Consider the following 18,202-nt stretch of genomic DNA (forward strand, 5'->3'; position numbering starts at 1 on the left):
AACATTTTGATTCATGTAACTTCCCCCTCCATTAGCGCAGAGGGAATCTAACTCTTCTGTGATATTCTTTTTTCTTTACTGATTTCTAGAGAGAGAGAGCACTGGATTTTTCTCTTCTGTTTAATAGCTTTAAAGACAGACAGAGGCTTTTAAATGCTCACCTGTTTTATTACTGAGGCTCTCTCGATTTCTCCAATTGTTGTTTCTGGAGCAAAAGGAGGTTAGAGCTTTCTTGTGGATACAAGTATGCCCGGAAAAATATTTCAATAAATGAAGCCAAAATATATATATGTAAAGGCAAAACGACTCCTTTTGTGAAGCTACAACTGACCATTAAATTCAAATTTATCTTAGGGAGAAAGAGGAGAAAAGAAAGTATATACAAAAAGCTATTGTCTGTCTCAGAAGAAAATATCTTAGTAATCCATTTCCAGTTTTTGGACAAAGAACTACTCAATATTCAACTTCTCATTTTTCAATGTCAGCTTTTTCAAATATTCTGATAAATACTATAAAGTGACCTACTTCCCCTGACACCTATGAAAAGTAACGTGTCATTCCAAAATCCATCTCCACTTGCAGGGCAAAAGACAGCACTTCCATAGTCACCCTTCTCTGACAGATGGGAAAGCTCTTTAGCTAAACCTCTCCCCCCCCCCCCCCAAAAAAAATGATCTATTAAATGTTGCCTTGCAGCTGGATAATTTAATATAATCCTTGGGTCCAACTCTCTAGCTAGAACTGGAATGTTACGGTATACTGGGAATATTAGAAAATATAGCCTTGCATGGGGGTAATGCCTCCTGGGTGGCTCAGTCACTTAAACATCTGACTCTTGATTTGGGCTCAGGTCGTGATCTCAGGGTTGGGAGATGGAGCCCAGAGTCGGGCTCTGTGCTGAGCATGGAGCCTGCTTCAGATTCTCTCTCTCCCTCTGCCCTACTCTCCTGCCTCACCTCCGTCCTCTCTCTCTCTCTCTCAAAACAAACAAACAAACAAACAAAACAGCCTTGTAGGAAAGCAGGTAGCAAAAAGGATTATGGTGATTTTTAAGAAGTAGGGTTATCTGAGAAAGATGTTGGTCTGAGTCCCTTAGAATACTGAGGAAGGCAGCAAGACCTCTGACTGCAGGGCAGACTCTGGACTCAAGTTGGTGTATGTTTCAATCCTGCTTCTGTACAATCTGGTCCTGTGACTTTGGCTGAGTAAATTCCCTCCATGCACTTCTGCTTTTCTGTCACAGAGATGACAAGAGCACCTTCTTCCCAGTGTGGACATGAAGGTTATGGTGGGCACTCAGGATGGCAGCACGAGGCATGGCACACAGAAGCTACTGCCTTCAAGTTTTACAGGAAAAGTGTTATTACTGACTGAAAGTATTTTTTTTTAAAGATTTATTTATTTGAGAGAAAGAGAAAGGGTGCATGCAGGCATGTGAGTGAGGGAAGAGAGAGAGAAAATCTCGAGTAGACTCCCTGCTGAGCGCAACAATCCCACCACCCTGAGATCATGACCTGGGCCAAACTAAGAGCCGGATGGATAGCCAACTGAGCCACCCAGGCGTCCCTTTAATTTGAAGTATTAAAAAAAGTACTTGGTAGTGTTGGAAAATCATTTCCCTGGTCAAGCCATCATTTTTAAAATGTGGAAATTCTAGATGTCCCTGTTAAAAAAAAATGCAGGAAAATGGAAACTGTATTTATAAAAAAATCTTTCTGGGATTTTGGGGGGCATTAAATCTGCTTAGAAATTTGGGGATAATTGACATCTTTACTAAACTGAATTTTTCAGTTTATTAATATGACATGTCTTTCCTTTTATTTATATCATCCCAGATTTCTTTGTCAGAGTTTTACAGTTTTCAAAATATAAGGCCTATATGTACTTTGTTAGCTTTACCCTTAAGTATTTTGTTTTTTTAGCCATTTTAGATAATAGTGGATTTTTAATTTTCTATGCACTCGTTATTGCATTCATTTTTAGTATACAGAAATGTAATTAACTTCTGTATGTTGATCTTATACCCTGCAACCTTGCTGAATCTGTTTTTTAGATTTTTAAATTTTAATTTTTGATATTTTCAGAGTAGACAATCATGTCAGACAATATAGAGGACAAAGAAGAAGCAGATAGAAGCAAAGTAGTTTAAATGCAACTTTGTGCAAGACGGGAAGAGTACCAAGCAAAACCTTGTATCAGTTACATGCAAACACACATAAGGTTCTTTTAAAACTTACATGGAAAGACAAAGGAACTATAGGAGGTAAAACAATATTGAAAAAGAATGTAGTGAGAGGAATCACTCTTCTTATTTTTAGGATTTATCAAATAACAACAGTAATAAAGACTGTGTGATACTGCAGAGGGACAGACATACAGATCAATGGAACGGGAACAACAGTAATAAAGACTGTGTGATACTGCAGAGGGACAGACATACAGATCAATGGAACGGGAACAACAGTAATAAAGACTGTGTGATACTGCAGAGGGACAGACATACAGATCAATGGAATGGAACGAGAACCCAAATATAGTGCAAGTATCCCTCACACACAAGTATGGTCACCTGATTTTTTTTTTTTAAGATTTTTAAATTTATTTGACAAACAGAGATCACAAGTAGGCAGAGAGGCAGGCAGAGAGAGAGGGGGAAGCAGGCCCCCTGCTTAGCAGAAAGCCTGATGTGGGGCTCGATCCCAGGACCGTGGGATCATGACCTGAGACTTTAACCCACTGAGCCACCCAGGTGCCCCCGGTCAGCTGATTTTGACAAAGATTTCACAGTGACTCAATGAAGGAAGGACGGTCTTTTCAACAAATGGTGCTGAAGAAACCGGACATCTATAGGCCAAAATATGAATCTGGACCCAAACTTCCTATCTTATGCAGAAATTCAGAAAGGATCATAGATTTACTTGGAAGACATAAAGCTAGAGAATTTTAAGGACATAATAGAGGTTCTATTATGAGAATAGAGAATCTTTGGGATTCTGGGGTTTGGTGAAAGGTTCTTAGATAGAACAACAAAAGTATGATCCAAAAAAGAAAAAAATGGATTAACTAGACTTACCAAAATTAAAAAATTTCTGCTCTGTGAAAGACCCGGTTACAAGGATTAAAAGATAAGCTACAGACTCAAAATACTTGCAAAATATGTATCTGACAAAGTACTCCTATCTAGAACATACAAATAACTCGAAACTCAACTTTAAAAAAACCCAGACAGTTCAACTGGAAAATGTGCAAAAGATACAAAGAAGCAGTTCAACAAAGAGGGCATATGAAGGGCAGACAAACAGGTGAAAAAGATGTTCCACATCCCTGACCACTAAGAGGACAGAGTTCTCTCTACACACTTGTTAATGGCCACTAAGATAAAAACGTGCTATCACCAAGATCATGCTGGTAAGTCTGCAGAGAAACTGGATCACAGTATGCAACGAGTGGGAATATTACGTGGTTAGAGACACTCTGGAGAACAGTTGACAGGTTTTTTTTTTTTTTTTTTTTTTTAGCCAGGTGTAAACTTACATAGAACCCAGGAATTGTACTCCTGGGCATTTATTCCAGGGAAATGCAAACCAAATCCATATAAGACTTATCCACACTTGTTCACAGTAGCTTAATTTGTAATAGTCAAAAACTTGAAAAATGCCCCTTAGTGGGTGAATGGTTAATTAAACTTCAGCATATCCAGAACGTGGAATGCTAGTCAGAAATCACAAAGAACTACTGATTCATGCAACAAGTTGGATGGATCTCAAAGGCATTTACATTGAGCGAAAAAAGCCAATATCCAAAAGTCATATACATATAAATGATTCCATTTATATGACATTGTCAGTTACATAACTGCAGAGATGGAGAACACATATATGGTCGTCAGGGGTTAGGGAGGGGTGCGTGTGTGTGTGTGTGTGTGTGTATTTAAGGGAGTATGGAAAGGGAGACCTTTGTGAAATAGAACAGTATCTTGATTGTGGTAGTTATGTGAAATTACACACGTGAGAAAGTAAAGTATGTATGTCATTACACATACATACTGTCATGATGTCCATTTCCTGGCTTTGATACTGCACTATAATTATATGACACAACCATGAGGGGAGGTAGGGAGTGTGCTGGGAGGGCATTTCTATTATCTTTGTAAATTTCTTTTAATCTATAATTTCAGAATAGAAAGTGGGAAAAAAAAGCCTGCTCAGGATGTGGGGGGAATACCCACTCTGTTCCCCAAATAAATGAACAATTACTATTTTAAAAAGAACACAGATTAAAAAAATAACAGGTTAAACTATAACAGAAATGAACATGTTTATCAGGTTAGGAGACATTTTCTATGAAGAAATAAGCTTTAACATTTTCCATATTTTAAATACTGAAAAAACAACCCAAGACTCAAATTTTGGCCTCAAAAACATAAAGATGGGACTGTGTTTTCTAAACTGTTATGAGATTCTAAAATGAAACCTTGTTTTGGAAAAAAAAAGTACCTCTTCCTTTTTACAGTTCAGATTCTGGCATTGAAATATGTTATTAAAATAGTACTGAAAACAATAAGGCATTAACATATGAACTTACTCATGCTTGGGAAGATACCAAGTTGGAAGTATATGAGTTTAGAAGTAAAATAAAATAAAATAATACATTCATAGTGTTCTTTGAAATTGTTTCTCAAAACTATTTTCAAGGAAAAATTACATCTAATTCATATGGAACAATTCTAGATTTTCAATGATTTCCTACTCCTGACTGAAGTGCTTTAAACTTATTTTAACAACAAATTAAAAAGAAAAAAAAATAGCATCAAAGAAAAAGGATTTTGGGCAGAACTGACTTCTTGGTCTACAAAACTTAAAAGGAATGAATCATTTTTCTTTTTAAATTCCCCAGTTCCTATAACTGACTTAGAAGAACAGGATTCGGTCATCTCATATATGACATTTCCTAAGTGTTCCTCATTCATTCTCTATTTTAAATGACCATTCTAACAGAGATGTGTGTTAAAGTCAGAGGCAAAGCTTTAAAAACACGTGCTTTGCAAATTTAAGTTCTGTTAAGAATGGAAAGCTGCTCTAGAATTGGTGACGCAAAACAAAACAAAACAAAACAAAACAAAACCAACAATTTTCCTACCCTCTGGCATATCTCAAAACGTACCAGGCCAGTGGAGGGTGTCTTCCCCTTCCTGCCTTCGCCTACCTTTACATGCGTCACCGGGGTGCACGCTATTATTTCTGGGACTGAAAGAGCGCAAGCAAAGATCATGAACAAAGTTAGGTGTGTAGCATAATATGGAATTCCAATTTCTACATCTAGCTTGTCTATGAGCTCTGTTTGGCTTTGGGAATGCAACTTTTTTGGTAGATAGTGCAACCCAAGAAGGAATCCATTAGAACTTTTCTGAGCAATGGTCCATTATACTTTGCTATCAAGAAAACTGAGGATTTCACAGTAGATTTTATCATCAGAAGGGACTTAAGAGACCCATCTGGTCCAATTCACTTTATTTCAGGATGACTGAGTATCCTAATTCACCTAGTACTAAAGGTTCTGACAGTATATGGATAGCCTCTAATCTGCAGGTTAGGCTCTAATCAAGCCTATTTATTTAGACCTAGTGGCCAAGAAGATGTTCCTTGGGAACCCTGTCTTCCCTTTAAGAGCTGAATATTTCCATTATTATCTTCTGTATATCGACACTCTTCTTAAATAACAGGGATCCTCTCTCCAGAATAAGATGTGAAAAAAGATAAAAGAGAGATAAAGCAAGGAAGATTAGCAGAGCATATAAAATTAAAGAGACCTTTTTCCTACATGGATATCATAACCTCCTCAAGAATCAGAAGAACACATTTTCTATAAAAATAGAACAAAACTGAATCTCTGTCACAAACACTATTAATTAACTTAGAAATCTGCTTTTATTCTGTCTTCCAAAGCAAGTCTGTATAGCAAGAAATGGTGTGGCGGAGTCTACAATCAGGACAGCTATGGAAACAAGTCTGGCGCAGCTGACAAGTTCTCTCTCAACTGATCTTTAAAAAGCACAAGTCATGTTAATTAAATAATTTATAATTAGTATCAGTGTATAAAATCTTTACCCTGTCATGTTGATATGTTACAGAATTTAGCATTTTCTGCACAATGGTTTCTAAAGATGGAAGCATCATATGGAGAATATAGCTAGCAACTGCTATAATTTGAATAATGTGAAATATATATATAAAGAAAGTGGAAGAAATCCCAAATGTTACTTTTGGTTCAAGATGGCAGCCTGACTTCTTTTACCTCCTTTCACTCCCCACATCTTGTTAAAATGAGTATAAAGGGGTGCCCGGGTGGCTCAGCGGGTTAAAGCCTCTGCCTTCGGCTCAGGTCATGATCTCAGGGTCCTGGGATTGAGACCTGCATCGGGCTCTCTGCTCAGCCGCGAGCCTGCTTGCCCCTCTCTCTCTGCCTGCCTCTCTGCCTACTTGTGATCTCTGTCTGTCAAATAAATAAATAAAATTTTAAAAATAAATAAATAAATAAAATGAGTATGAACTAATAAAAATGGCAAAAAGAGCAAGAGACCCAAAGCAGAGGGATGAGTAGAAGCTAACCCAACAGGACAGTGGAAATGGCATCTAAGTGTGCTGGAAGATCCCAGTGACAAGTGAATTTTCTTGGCAACATCCCCAAAGAGGCAAGACCCTGGCACACGACAGGCCCATCGGGGGGGTGGCGTGTGTGGCTAGTAAGCAGGCTAAAAATACAGATCCCGTGAAACTCCAAACACAATACTGGGGGGTCCTTGAGCCCCCCCATGATGGGGAACAGAGGCAAGACCCCACTGCACCTCGGTGAGCCCCCACAGGACTGAGTGACAGCGAAGGTGACAAGTGGTGGGGCGTTTGTCTCACTTCTTCTGCCAAGCTGTCCATGCCAGCAGCCAGATACAGGATGCTTTCTGGGAAGGACTGTTTTTTCCCTTGGAAGAAACTCATCAGCCCAGGTGTGTGTGTGTGTGTGTGTGTGTGCGTGTGTGTGCACACACGCGTGCACTGGGCAGAGGGAAAGGCACACCTCGGGAAGTTTAGGGGTTCCAATCTGGAGAAAGCTGGATTAGGACGGGATTCAATACAGTACATTCTGCCATCGACAGGTCTTACCTTCTTCCCCTGAGATCCTGATCAGGTTCTCAGTAACTCCCTTTTAAGTGGTAATGGGCAGCCAAGCCTCCAACATGAAAGCCAGAGACCCAAATAATCGAACAGAAAAAAGGAACCTGGAGGAAAACAAGGTATTCAAAGGACATCTGAAGAAAATTCAAAAGGCCTAGGAAATTGTCTAGAGAAATTAGTAAAGCTATTGCAGCCCTAATATAAAAACCAAATGCTCCTTAAAAAAATAAATAAATAAGAGTTGGAGATTAAATATTTAACCGAAGTAAAGATTCCATAGGAGGATTTGAAGGAAAATCAAGCAACTCTCCCAGAAGGTAGAGCAAAACAAAAACCAACCAAACAAAACAAATAAACAAACAATGAAGTTAGGAAATAGCTATGAAAAAAGTGATAAAAATGAGATGCTCTATCCAGGTCTAGTAATATTACTAAATCTAGTAATAAACATTTTAGGCAAAGAGAATAGAGGTTAAGGCAGGGAGACACTATTTAAGAATTTAATAATTCTTAAAAAAATTAAAAAAAAATTAGTCATGGAGGGACACAGGCATCTGAAGCCAGGAAGAGCAGTTCAAAGAACAAATGAAGAAAAGAATAAAGAAACAATCCACAGGAAGTCACATCACTGTGAAATCTCAGAACTCAGGACAAATAGGAGATCTTTTTAAAAAAGCTTCATGAGATAAACAGAACACATACAGGAACCAGAATGGCACCGCACTTCTTCAGAGCATTCCAGTAAACAGTGGTGCCTTGTCTTCAAAACTGGGGGAAAATGCTCGTTTAACCTACAGTCATATGCCCAGGCCATCCTTCTTCAAGCACAGAGAGAATAAAGACATGTTTTAGGCATGTAGGGATTCAAAAGTACACCTCCCAGGCAAACTTTATTTACGGAGCTCATAGAGGATGTGCTTTGTCAGATGGGAGAATAAACCCAGAAAGGAAAGGCACAGGAATCCAAGAAAAGGAAAGATCTCCCAACCCTTTCTCCCCCGAACCCTCTCCCCACACCGGCCCCCTCCGCCAAGGGCCAAGGGAGGCTCTAGCGTTGTGTTGAGAAGTCACCGCCATAGCAGCTGTGGGGTAGCTTAGAGAGTAACTGGCCTGGAAATGACCCTGGGGGATAAAGAGCCTCAGGAAGGAGGCGTGTTTGAGTTTCTGTGAAATATTATTCAAAGGCATATGGCAGAAACGTTGGAACATTTGGGAAAAAATGGGCTCTAGGTATATCAGGAAAGAAGACATTAAGGCAAAAGGAGGCCACAAGTAACTCTACGAAACAGGACAGTTTTCTAAAAGAAAGGAGGTAGGCTTCTAGTACATGTACTATGTGGGATGGGTAGCTATATTATACTGTTTATAATCAAATTAACTTACAAATAAACTATGAGGACTCCAACCTTAATATAGTTGTCTGATGTCTGGCATATTCCCAGGGCAAGTCATGAAAAAAAGAAACAATGAAAAGTGAGTTTAAATTATTACTGCATCACATCTGCATATAGCCCAGGTTAAATTTTTTACATTTAAGATTTTCAATATGGAGCATTCTCACATGGATGTGTGAAGTCTGGGACCCTGATCTTGACTGAAGTCCAAACCACCTTTCCTTAGTTGGCAGAACCCTACCAGACTTCTCAGACCCACATCACAACACACGGAAGGTTTTGCTGCACTGTTATAACATCCGTGAGATGACTGAAGTGGCCGTGCACGCACATGGTCAAAGGACATCACTGATCTTCCGGTTTGCAGGAGCCAAGGTTTGAGGGATGGAAGGAGCAACGGGTAAGGGAGGAGAGAAGCGTGTTTCTCACAGGCCTCCAAAGCAGCTTCCCTCCGAGCATCCCCTAACCTAGTGCTTCTCAGGGAGGGACACTCTGAATCACTAACCCTTGAACTCCATCTCCACGTGGATGCTGTTCCGGCAGGCGAGGGGTGTGTCTGTTGAACAAAGTTCACAGCGGATTCTGAGTCCAGACACCCCTCCGGGATTTTCAGTCACGGCCCCCTCGTCCTCCAGTCTCATGGCTCGGTTACATCCCTTCTTGTTTCCTCACTGTGGGAACTTCATGGATCCCAGAGGCATCTTCTTAAAACGCGAGATTGTTTATAACATGGCTTTGGGGCAGATAAATCCAAACCCCAACAGTCTGGGCGAGGTATTCCCTCCCCTTGAGTTCCCCAGCAGCTCGTTCCCTGTGGATTATCTTTATCCACAGCAATGGAGCCGCCATGCTGGAGATCCAGAAGTCTATAAGCCAGTATTCTAATACAAAAATAAACTGCAGAGAAAAGAAGTTCACCTGTTGAAATACAAGAGGTACTCCCTGAGGTACACTTCCCGGAATGTCTCCTGGTTAGATAATAGTTATCAGTGGGGTTGTTCTCTCATTCCTACATCCCGCATCACTCCTCACTATTAAGCAGTTGTTAGGGCATTCTACACAAGAATAGTTAGATTGGGAAGACCAGAAGGGAAACGCCCAGAAAAAGTGATTTCCCAAAGCAATCTCAATAAGAAAGCAATGTGGCATGTACAGGGTGTACAGAATGATAAATATTTATGAGCAAATGCATTTTGTCTATCTTCTTTAAATATGCTCAGGCATGTGCATTTCCTCAGCCCTCGTTCAATCAGAAATCATATGCCCTTGCGGAAGGTGCCCTTGGAGTCACTGAGTCGCAGACACAAGGCCGGGAGATAGGATGTTTTGCTCACTTGTTCAGTGACCGTAGGAATAGTGACTGAAAGTATGAACTTGGACTTCAGACAGAAGCTGGCTTCACTCTGGGCTCTCCTGCTTACTGGAGGCACGTCCCTGATGCAGATTATGGCTTTCTTGACAGTAAAGGCATGACACATATCACCTATCCTACCAGATGGACACAGTTAAGGGCATAACACGTACAAAGCACTTAGAACCCTGCCAGGCACCGCAAGCACCAAAGGGCAAACTGGTCCCAGCAAGCAGCCATTCTCCTTGCATGGGGCAGCCTGGGAAGAGGTACAGTCAAGAGACTGTCTGAGAAAACAGGTCAGCGGGAGGAATTAAAACCATCAGAGTTGTCGAATACATGCTAAGGCCATTGCTGCAGAAAGACTACAAGGACCCTCAAGAAAAGTAAAATATGTATTTCTCAAAATATATATTTCTCAAAACCTTGCCAATGAGAAGCTGGTTATTTGGAGTATTAGATCTTCTATCCCAAAGAGAAATTTAAAAACCACCATTTCCCCAACCCAGATGAAGAGAAAACGAAGACAAAAGAGAGCACGCATACAAACTTTCTTCAGAGATGCTACCTGATTTTTACTTGTTCTATCCTGAATTTCAGTTCAGCCATCCTGAGATAGTGGGCATGGAGATGGGCACTCAACAGAGTTTCTTTGGCTACCAGAGGGATACTGTTATCTTCCTCGTTCAGAGGAATCATGAATAATACTAATTCTGAATGTTTAAAGTAATATATAGGAATAACGTCTGCAGGCAATGTTAAAATGAGAATCTAAAAATGAGATTATAAGGCTGGAAGCACAAATATGGTTGAATGGTTTTGTAGCTGTATCATTATTACTATTATTACGTGTTTTAGAGTAGAAAAGGTAAAAAGTTTTCTGCAGTCCATGCCAAACTAACACCTGAAATTGTACCTGTAAAAAAGAGGTACTTTGCTAACCATATTTGGGTTCAGAGAGGAATTTTTGGAATGGCATGGAAGGGGTTCACAACAGAAGCAGCTACAGATCCTGTTGTTTTGCAGCTGAAAATCCAAATGTGCTGAGTAAAGCATCCTTCTTCACTCTGTCTCTAAGGAAGCATCCTACCATGGCCATCCTCTCCCCTCCCCGAGAACCCTCTGCTTAGAAGTCACCAGTAGTACGAAGCTTTCCATTAGCCACTTGGCTAAACTTCCCCGCACTGATCTGACACAGCACTCCGACCTGACATTTGGTCTCCATCATGTCCTGCAATAACATGTGACCGGTTTTGGAATAGGAAGCATTTGAAATCTGAAATGCCCTTTTCATGGTCAGTAAGACACCAGAGCTTTCTGGCTCTTCAGATGTGAATGATGCTTGCTTCTTGACTGGAGAAGCAGAGATCGGCGTTTCTGGGACAGTACATGGTCCTTCATCAAATTTACGAAAAATGATGTCATGGAACAAGGTCAGGAGAGAGAGGAGGAAAGAGAAAAGGAATATATCAAATTAAGACTCTTGAGATTATGGAAATGGCATTATTATCAATATGGAAATTGATGGTAACTAGGTAAACATTTTTTTTTTTTTAATTTAAGGTTAATGACATTTGTTCACATAGGATATATCTTTTCCATATCTAAGGAACTCACTCTAGAATCTTTCGGATACTTTTTTTGGAGGTCAAGAGATTTCACGGGATTGCATAAGTATTTATAGAGATAGATATACTTTTTGATTTACATTTTTTAAAATTATTTTTAAATCTTTCATTTATTTATTTGAGAGAGACAGAGAGAGAATGAGTGGGAAGAGAGTGGGCAGGAGCAAATCCCAAGCTTACTCCATGCTCAGTGTGGAGCCCTATGCCAGGCTTGATCCCACAACCCCGAGATCATGACCTGAGTCAAAATCAAGAGTGCTTAACCAACTTAGCCACCCAGGCGCCCCTTGATTTAAAGTTTTAAAATGTTGTCTCATATTTAATCTCTCTTTTTTTTTTCCTAAAGAAACAGGCGACGTAAGTGCCTAGTAAGTCTAATGCAGATTAAATAAGGAAATTGCAAAAATGCCTTTTGGTTACACACTATGTTTATTGGTATACATATTCATGAGGTGCCTCATAAATAGTAGTAATGACTACAGAGATGACTCCAAGATGGTGCTTACGTGCACCAGGACTGTTCAAGGTGCTCAATGAATATGAACAGATGTCCTCCTATGGCAGTCAGGAGGGGTTCTGCCTATCCTTTACTTTACAACTGAAGACCCTGAGGCCCTAACGTGTTACCATGTCCAATAGTTTGCTCAAGGATGTGCCCGCCTGGCCCCAGACAGGAAGACATGGGGGCCAGAATGCAGAGAAGGCAATCTGGCTCCACACCGCATGCCTCTGAGGATCATATTGGGCCAACAAAGAAATGGTGGTGCTGAGAGGCTAAGCCCCACCCCTCCCCCACCAACTCGCCCCCAACCCCAGATATCTGCCATCCCCACTTTGGCAATCATTCTATGGCTCTGGCCTCTGCAGCTTTCCCCCTTTCTAAGTTTTCTCTGGCTCTTTTCCTGAATGTTGGTTCAGGGATCGTCCCACTGGGGAGGAAACTCGAACAAACGCCTCTTTGTTCCCGTATCTGTGTCCAGCTGCCACCAAGAAAGCACTGCCCGGAATCCTATCAGCTCTTCTCATGTAGCTCAGCTTGCCTTCTGCTTTATTAGACTCACAGAAACCACTTCACTTAGGTTCCCTAATTGGTTTACCTGCTATCGATTTTTTTTTTTCCCTTGCTTAAGGGATTCTGGATAGGACTAGCACACACAAAAAAAATGCTGTGAAATAAACCTGCCACTAAAGAGACTCTTTGCTTTAAGCCATCCCATGGGGTCCTCAGACATGTGCTTTCTGGCCTCCTCACTCAGTTTTCTTTAGGTCTTGAGGGAGCTGCTACACTTACACTCCCAGAGGCAGCCCCCAAATGTTGTGTGCATTGAACTAAGGGGAAGCTTGAAATGGTTTGCAGTTAACAAACCATTCCAGACACTGTACAGGGTCTTATAACCCCCAGTCTCCAGAACCCAGAATTACAAACCTGAAATGGAAGAGATTTTGGACAGGAACAAATAAAGTAATTTACCTGTCTTTTCCTTATCTCCTAATAGGCTAAATATTCATTCTTCATCATCTCTGGGTTGACTGTCACGATACATCCAAATGTCAGTGTGTGTAAGGAAGAGGGCTCCCAAGACCTTCAGAATAGGCTTTTATCCTACTGATGGGTTACTGAACATTAAAAGTCTCAAGGCAATTATCTGGTCTGAATTTTAGGGTTGGTGTATTTGCATGTTCAACAGATACGGTAGCTCCTTCCACATTCAGGCAATGTTCTCTATGTCAGACTCACTGACTCTTCAGCCTCACTGAAGAAGGGGCCTCTAAGCAGAGTTTGGAAGGAGGTGAGAGGGTGATCACAGACATGGTGTGGAAGGAGGTGGACCACCTAAGGGGCATGACCTTGCCATGCTGTGGGATTTATAAATACCGCGACCACCTCCACAGGGGCATGGGGGCCACTGTTGTGCTGAGCTGGGATCTGGACCCAGGAGTTAGCTGGGGTTCTTTGGAATAGGTTGTAGGGCCCAGAATGGAAGCAAGGATCAGTAAAGAGACCACTTCAATGATCCCAGGGGTCTGGACCTCAGTAACAGCAGTGTGGTCATGAGAACAGTCATTTTCTGGAAATATATTGAAGGTGGAGCCCAGAGGATAATCTAACATTTATTTACTTACTGTTTGTCTCCATGCTAGTATTAAGTTGCACTGGAGCAGCCTTGGTCTGTTTTGCCCTCTGCATCTCCATAGCCCAGAACAGTGCCTGGCACATAGGAGTCCGTAAATAACTGCTGAATAAGTCAATGAACTTGCCAGAGTTTGAAGCGTCCCCAAGAGGCTAAACTGGGATTCCAATCCAGGGATTTCACACTCCCAAGTTCTAGCTCATAATCACTATGCTATTCTGCTTCTAATAACAGAACTTTTTACCAGGAATTTACAAAAAACTTTTCCCCCCACTCTAAGTTGTACTCAGAGTAATGAGGATAACTCAACATTTGAATAAGGCACACTCTATCGCTAGCCACCTGTGCACAGTACTGACATCTGGAAGCTAAGGGTCAGAAACAAGGGAAAAGTCCCAAGAAGCTCCTACATAACTCTGACATGATCTTAGTACAGCCCTGGTTAGTGCGCGCGTGTGTGTGTGTGTGTGTGTGATTTACTCTTTGGTAAAGATACTATATTAATAGCACTCCATAGCTACACAAAAGACATATGAGGGAAATTCCTTTTTGCAGTTCTAAAGAAAATGGAAAACAAGCCCAAGAAGCAGTCTGCAGGAAACTGAATGGGGTGGGGCATCGGGGTGGGCACAGGTAGGTGAGCAGTGGAATATTTTTAAAATAGGGTGTTAGTCAAGATGAGTCACAGATTCTAGGGAAAACAGATTTTCCTAGAACTTACAGTTATGCAACTACAAATTAAAACAACAACAAAGTCTGCAAGAGAGGAACAGGTAATCTGAGAGCACTCAGTTCCCCTAGAGGTCTGACGCCAGTGAAGACAATCGCTCCTGCTGCCCTTATTCAGAGGACTGCACACGTCCAGTCTGGAGAGGCACCTGGTGGGTTGAGATACTGCCTCTACCTAACTCGCTAAATATCCTTTGGCAAGATACTTGAATTCTCTGTATCTCAAACTCTTCCTCTGTCAAAAGAGATAAAATATTACCCATCTCCTAGAATTATGTCAGGATTAACTCTATTAATACAGACAAAACATTTTTATTTATTTAAAAAGATTTTATTTATTCATTTGACAGAGAGAGAGAGAGAGAGAGAGAGAGAGAGAGAGAGAGAGAGAAAGAAAGAAACAGAGAGAGCACAGGAGGGGAAGAAGGAGAAGCAGATTCCCCACTGAGCTGGGAGCCCGACATGGCACTTGATCCCAGGACCTAGAGATCAAGACCTGAGCTGAAGGCAGATGCTTAAACGTCTGAGCCATCCAGGCGCCCCCACGCGAAAGATTTAGAACAGTGTCTGGCTCACATCGATAAGTAGCCCTTACTAAACACTGGTTACTCACCTAGGGGGTTCATCTTTCACATCCGTACCAGAAAAGGCACTTAAAGCACACGCCCGTCCCCCTACCTGCCTCTTTGCCAACTCATCCAGGTAACTAAAAAGGGGAATCCCTCTTTGGTGTTTGAGTCCAGAAGGAAGAGCCTGGTGTCCTGTGCCTGGAGTTCAAAAGAGATGAACTTGGGAGTCTCATGATCAAGAATGTCAAGTCATGGGCAGCTGGGTGGCTCAGCTGGTTAAGTGACTGCCTTCAACTCATGCCATGATCCTGGAGTCCCAGGATCAAGTCCCATCATCAGGCTCCCTGCTCAACCGGGAGTCTGCTTCTCCCTCTCACCTTCCACCTCTCATGCTCTCTTCTCTTTCTCATTCTCTCTCTCTCAAACAAATAAATAAAATCTAAAAAAAAAAAAGAATGTCAAGTCATTGAGATCAGTGTGAGGCTGGCTGTGACAGTGGAGGCCACAGGGCCCCAGAATGAACACAGGTGGAGAGAATGCTGATTGGTATTATTCCTAATTACAGCTTTCAAAGATAGTTCTGAGAATCCATGGAAATATTTAACTGATTACTGTGGCATGAATTTTTAATAATTATGAAATACAATAACAAATAATTATGCTTATAATAATGAATAAATAATTATGAAATACAAATTTGTTTGACCTGAGAAACAGCAATCCTGATTCTAGGAATAATTCTCTCAGACTGATAGAGCCTCTTGGCATGGACAGTGGACAAGTCACGGACGGACCCTTTGAGGACTTCTGATTCCATCTCATATCATAGTGATAATCTGGGAGAGTACAGTCTCCCTCTACAAACATTAGCCTTTGAGTTATTAGTGAGTCTTTCCCTTCTTAAGGGACAAGGCATGATCATTAAAGACCCAGAGGGCAGGCGAGAGCAAACTTACTAAGTTTGCAGATGACATTAATGGTAGGCCAGAATGTGAGTTACTTTAAAACATAGAATACCAAACTAAAGGGACAAGGGGCTATGAGCGTACATGAGCCTTTTTAAAAAACGATGAAGAAGTCACTTACACTCTCCTCTGCCATTTATCATCTATGCTTACTGAGTTTGAGCCAAGACATGAATCCAAAGCAATTGCGTGCACGGACACCTATGAAATGCCGTTAAAGACCTGTACCCAGGAGACCCCCCTTTATTAATGACTCACCTCCCGTCAGAGATTTGTTTCCTTCTTCTGCAGGAAACTGGAAGATCCCTTAAAACCATAAAGCCCGATATTTCCTAGGGGAATGTTCTTGGGAAGACATAGCCAGAAATGGTTTCCAGGTTTCATGGCAATCAGCACTCATCTAGAACAAGGCTGGATCAGGTCAGGGCTGTAGAACTACGAGGTGGGGCCACAAACTCACCGGGGGGACCCAGCAACCAGGCCCAGCCCTCAGCAGCACCCCCCACAGCAGAGGGGAGTCACAACCAGGGGACTTTCACTGCAGGATGAGCTGGGGTTGTTACTAGCTCAACAAACAAACACTCAAGGTACAGATTAGGCTCCTCAGACTGTGGAAGTCTAGCTTTTGACAAGGATATATTCAAGATGTTTCAAGCAAAAACAAATTAGAACTTATTTGTAGAAATTACTCTGTAAACTGTCAATAAGAAGATACTAATTTTAAACTGAAACCTATTTTAAACAGTTACGATTTTAAACAGTTCTAGAAACAACTCAAGAGAGATTTGCTTTTTACCAATGGTCTTTGCTTTACATATCACTGATCCAAACAATGAGGTATCTGGATATCCGAGGGTGAATGTTTCCTTATTTCAGTTAAATGAGACATGGACAGTGCCTCGCACACTGTCCAGCATAACTGTGTGCTTGGTAAAGGAGAGGCTGTGGCCTTAATCCCTCACTCCTTCCCACTGTGGGCGAATGAGGGGCCTGCTCACAGTTGGGGAGACAGGGAAATCAGGAGCTATGTCTTTGTACTAACTCAGCGCATGTCTATGTAAGGATCCAAACAGTTTGCTTAAATGAGCATTTGTGATGGACTCCTTTAAAAGTACCTCACACACCTGCATATCTGTTTATTGATCATTCCTGGTTATTACGTAACTACCCAGAAACACTGCCTGGAGAGGTCTGCTCTCTTAGGTTTCTGGTGTTCCTCATGGAACCAGGTTGTTAGTTCTAATGGTCTTATCATTAGATTATTCGTGTGTCCAGAAATTTCCTAACCCCTTCACAATTCCTGCCCCTAAATCTACTGAGTTCAAAACACAGATAATTAATTAAAAAAAAAAAATCGGCATTAAATGTAAGCCAGTAAGGCACTGAATGGACAGCAAAGGGGTGAGGGGCATATTTTTGTCCATGACACTGAGACAGCCCTTTACTGAGCACAGCCTAATATTTTAAACTTATGGGTAGATGGGGGTTGGGTCTGGTACAAAATGAACATGTGCATTTAGAACGTTGCTTTATGTTGGCCAAAAGAGACTCACAGAATTGTAAATAAGTACAAAACCTAACATTATTTTCATAAAGATCAATCAATTCACATTATTCAGAAGTCCAATATTTTTTTAAAGTGTAAAATATACGAACTGTTACAATCAAGTAATAGTATTCAATCAAATATGTTTTATACAATTAAGAAATCACGCTATCTTCTGGAAAGTGGTGTTCTAAAATAACACTTTAAAGATTTTGTATTTGGCCTGCCATAATCTGGAATCTAATTTCCTGTGGCATTTTTTATAGCTATTTAAAGAGTAATAGTTTATTTGAGGAGTTTTAAAGAGTTCATTTGAGGAATAATCACCATCAGTGTTTTCCTCCCTGCATCACTCAGAGTGTGTCGGACAGTTTTACACATTGTTCAAGTGACACCTTCAAATGCCTAATATGTAATTGACTTTCTGTGGAAATGTTCTCAAAAACTGAAAAAAGGCCCCTCAAAATCTGTGCTTTAATCTGATTTTTCTAACCCCTGTTGGTCTGCATTTGAAATAAAAAAGAAAGTGTAATACTTGGCCAATAACATGGTCAAGTTTTGAAGTAATTTTTTTCTAAGAGAATAAGAATCTTTAGTTAGGGGCTCTGATTTAGGGAAAAGAAAAAAAATGACAGGAAAGATAATGCTACCAGGTGAAATATACTCAAAATACCATTACCTTTACTTAAAACAGAATTAACTTTTCATTCCATGTATCA

The 18,202-nt window shown here is 40.9% G+C and overlaps 1 protein-coding gene across 12 annotated transcripts in view; it reads right to left on the reverse strand.

Annotated features, from left to right (window-relative positions):
* Positions 1-18,202, reverse strand: part of FAM110B (family with sequence similarity 110 member B) — a 191,659-nt gene that overhangs the window by 54,650 nt on the left and 118,807 nt on the right. Inside the window, exon 3 of one of the 12 annotated variants that reach the window (XM_059166403.1) lies at positions 8,553-8,596. The exons of the other annotated variants lie outside the window; for them this stretch is intronic. The gene's annotated coding sequence lies outside the window, so the exon portion shown is untranslated. The remainder of the gene's footprint in view (positions 1-8,552; positions 8,597-18,202) is intronic. 12 annotated transcript variants of the gene reach the window in all.

The sequence above is a fragment of the Mustela lutreola genome, chromosome 3 (genome assembly GCF_030435805.1).
Source record: "Mustela lutreola isolate mMusLut2 chromosome 3, mMusLut2.pri, whole genome shotgun sequence".
Taxonomy (NCBI): domain Eukaryota; kingdom Metazoa; phylum Chordata; class Mammalia; order Carnivora; family Mustelidae; genus Mustela; species Mustela lutreola.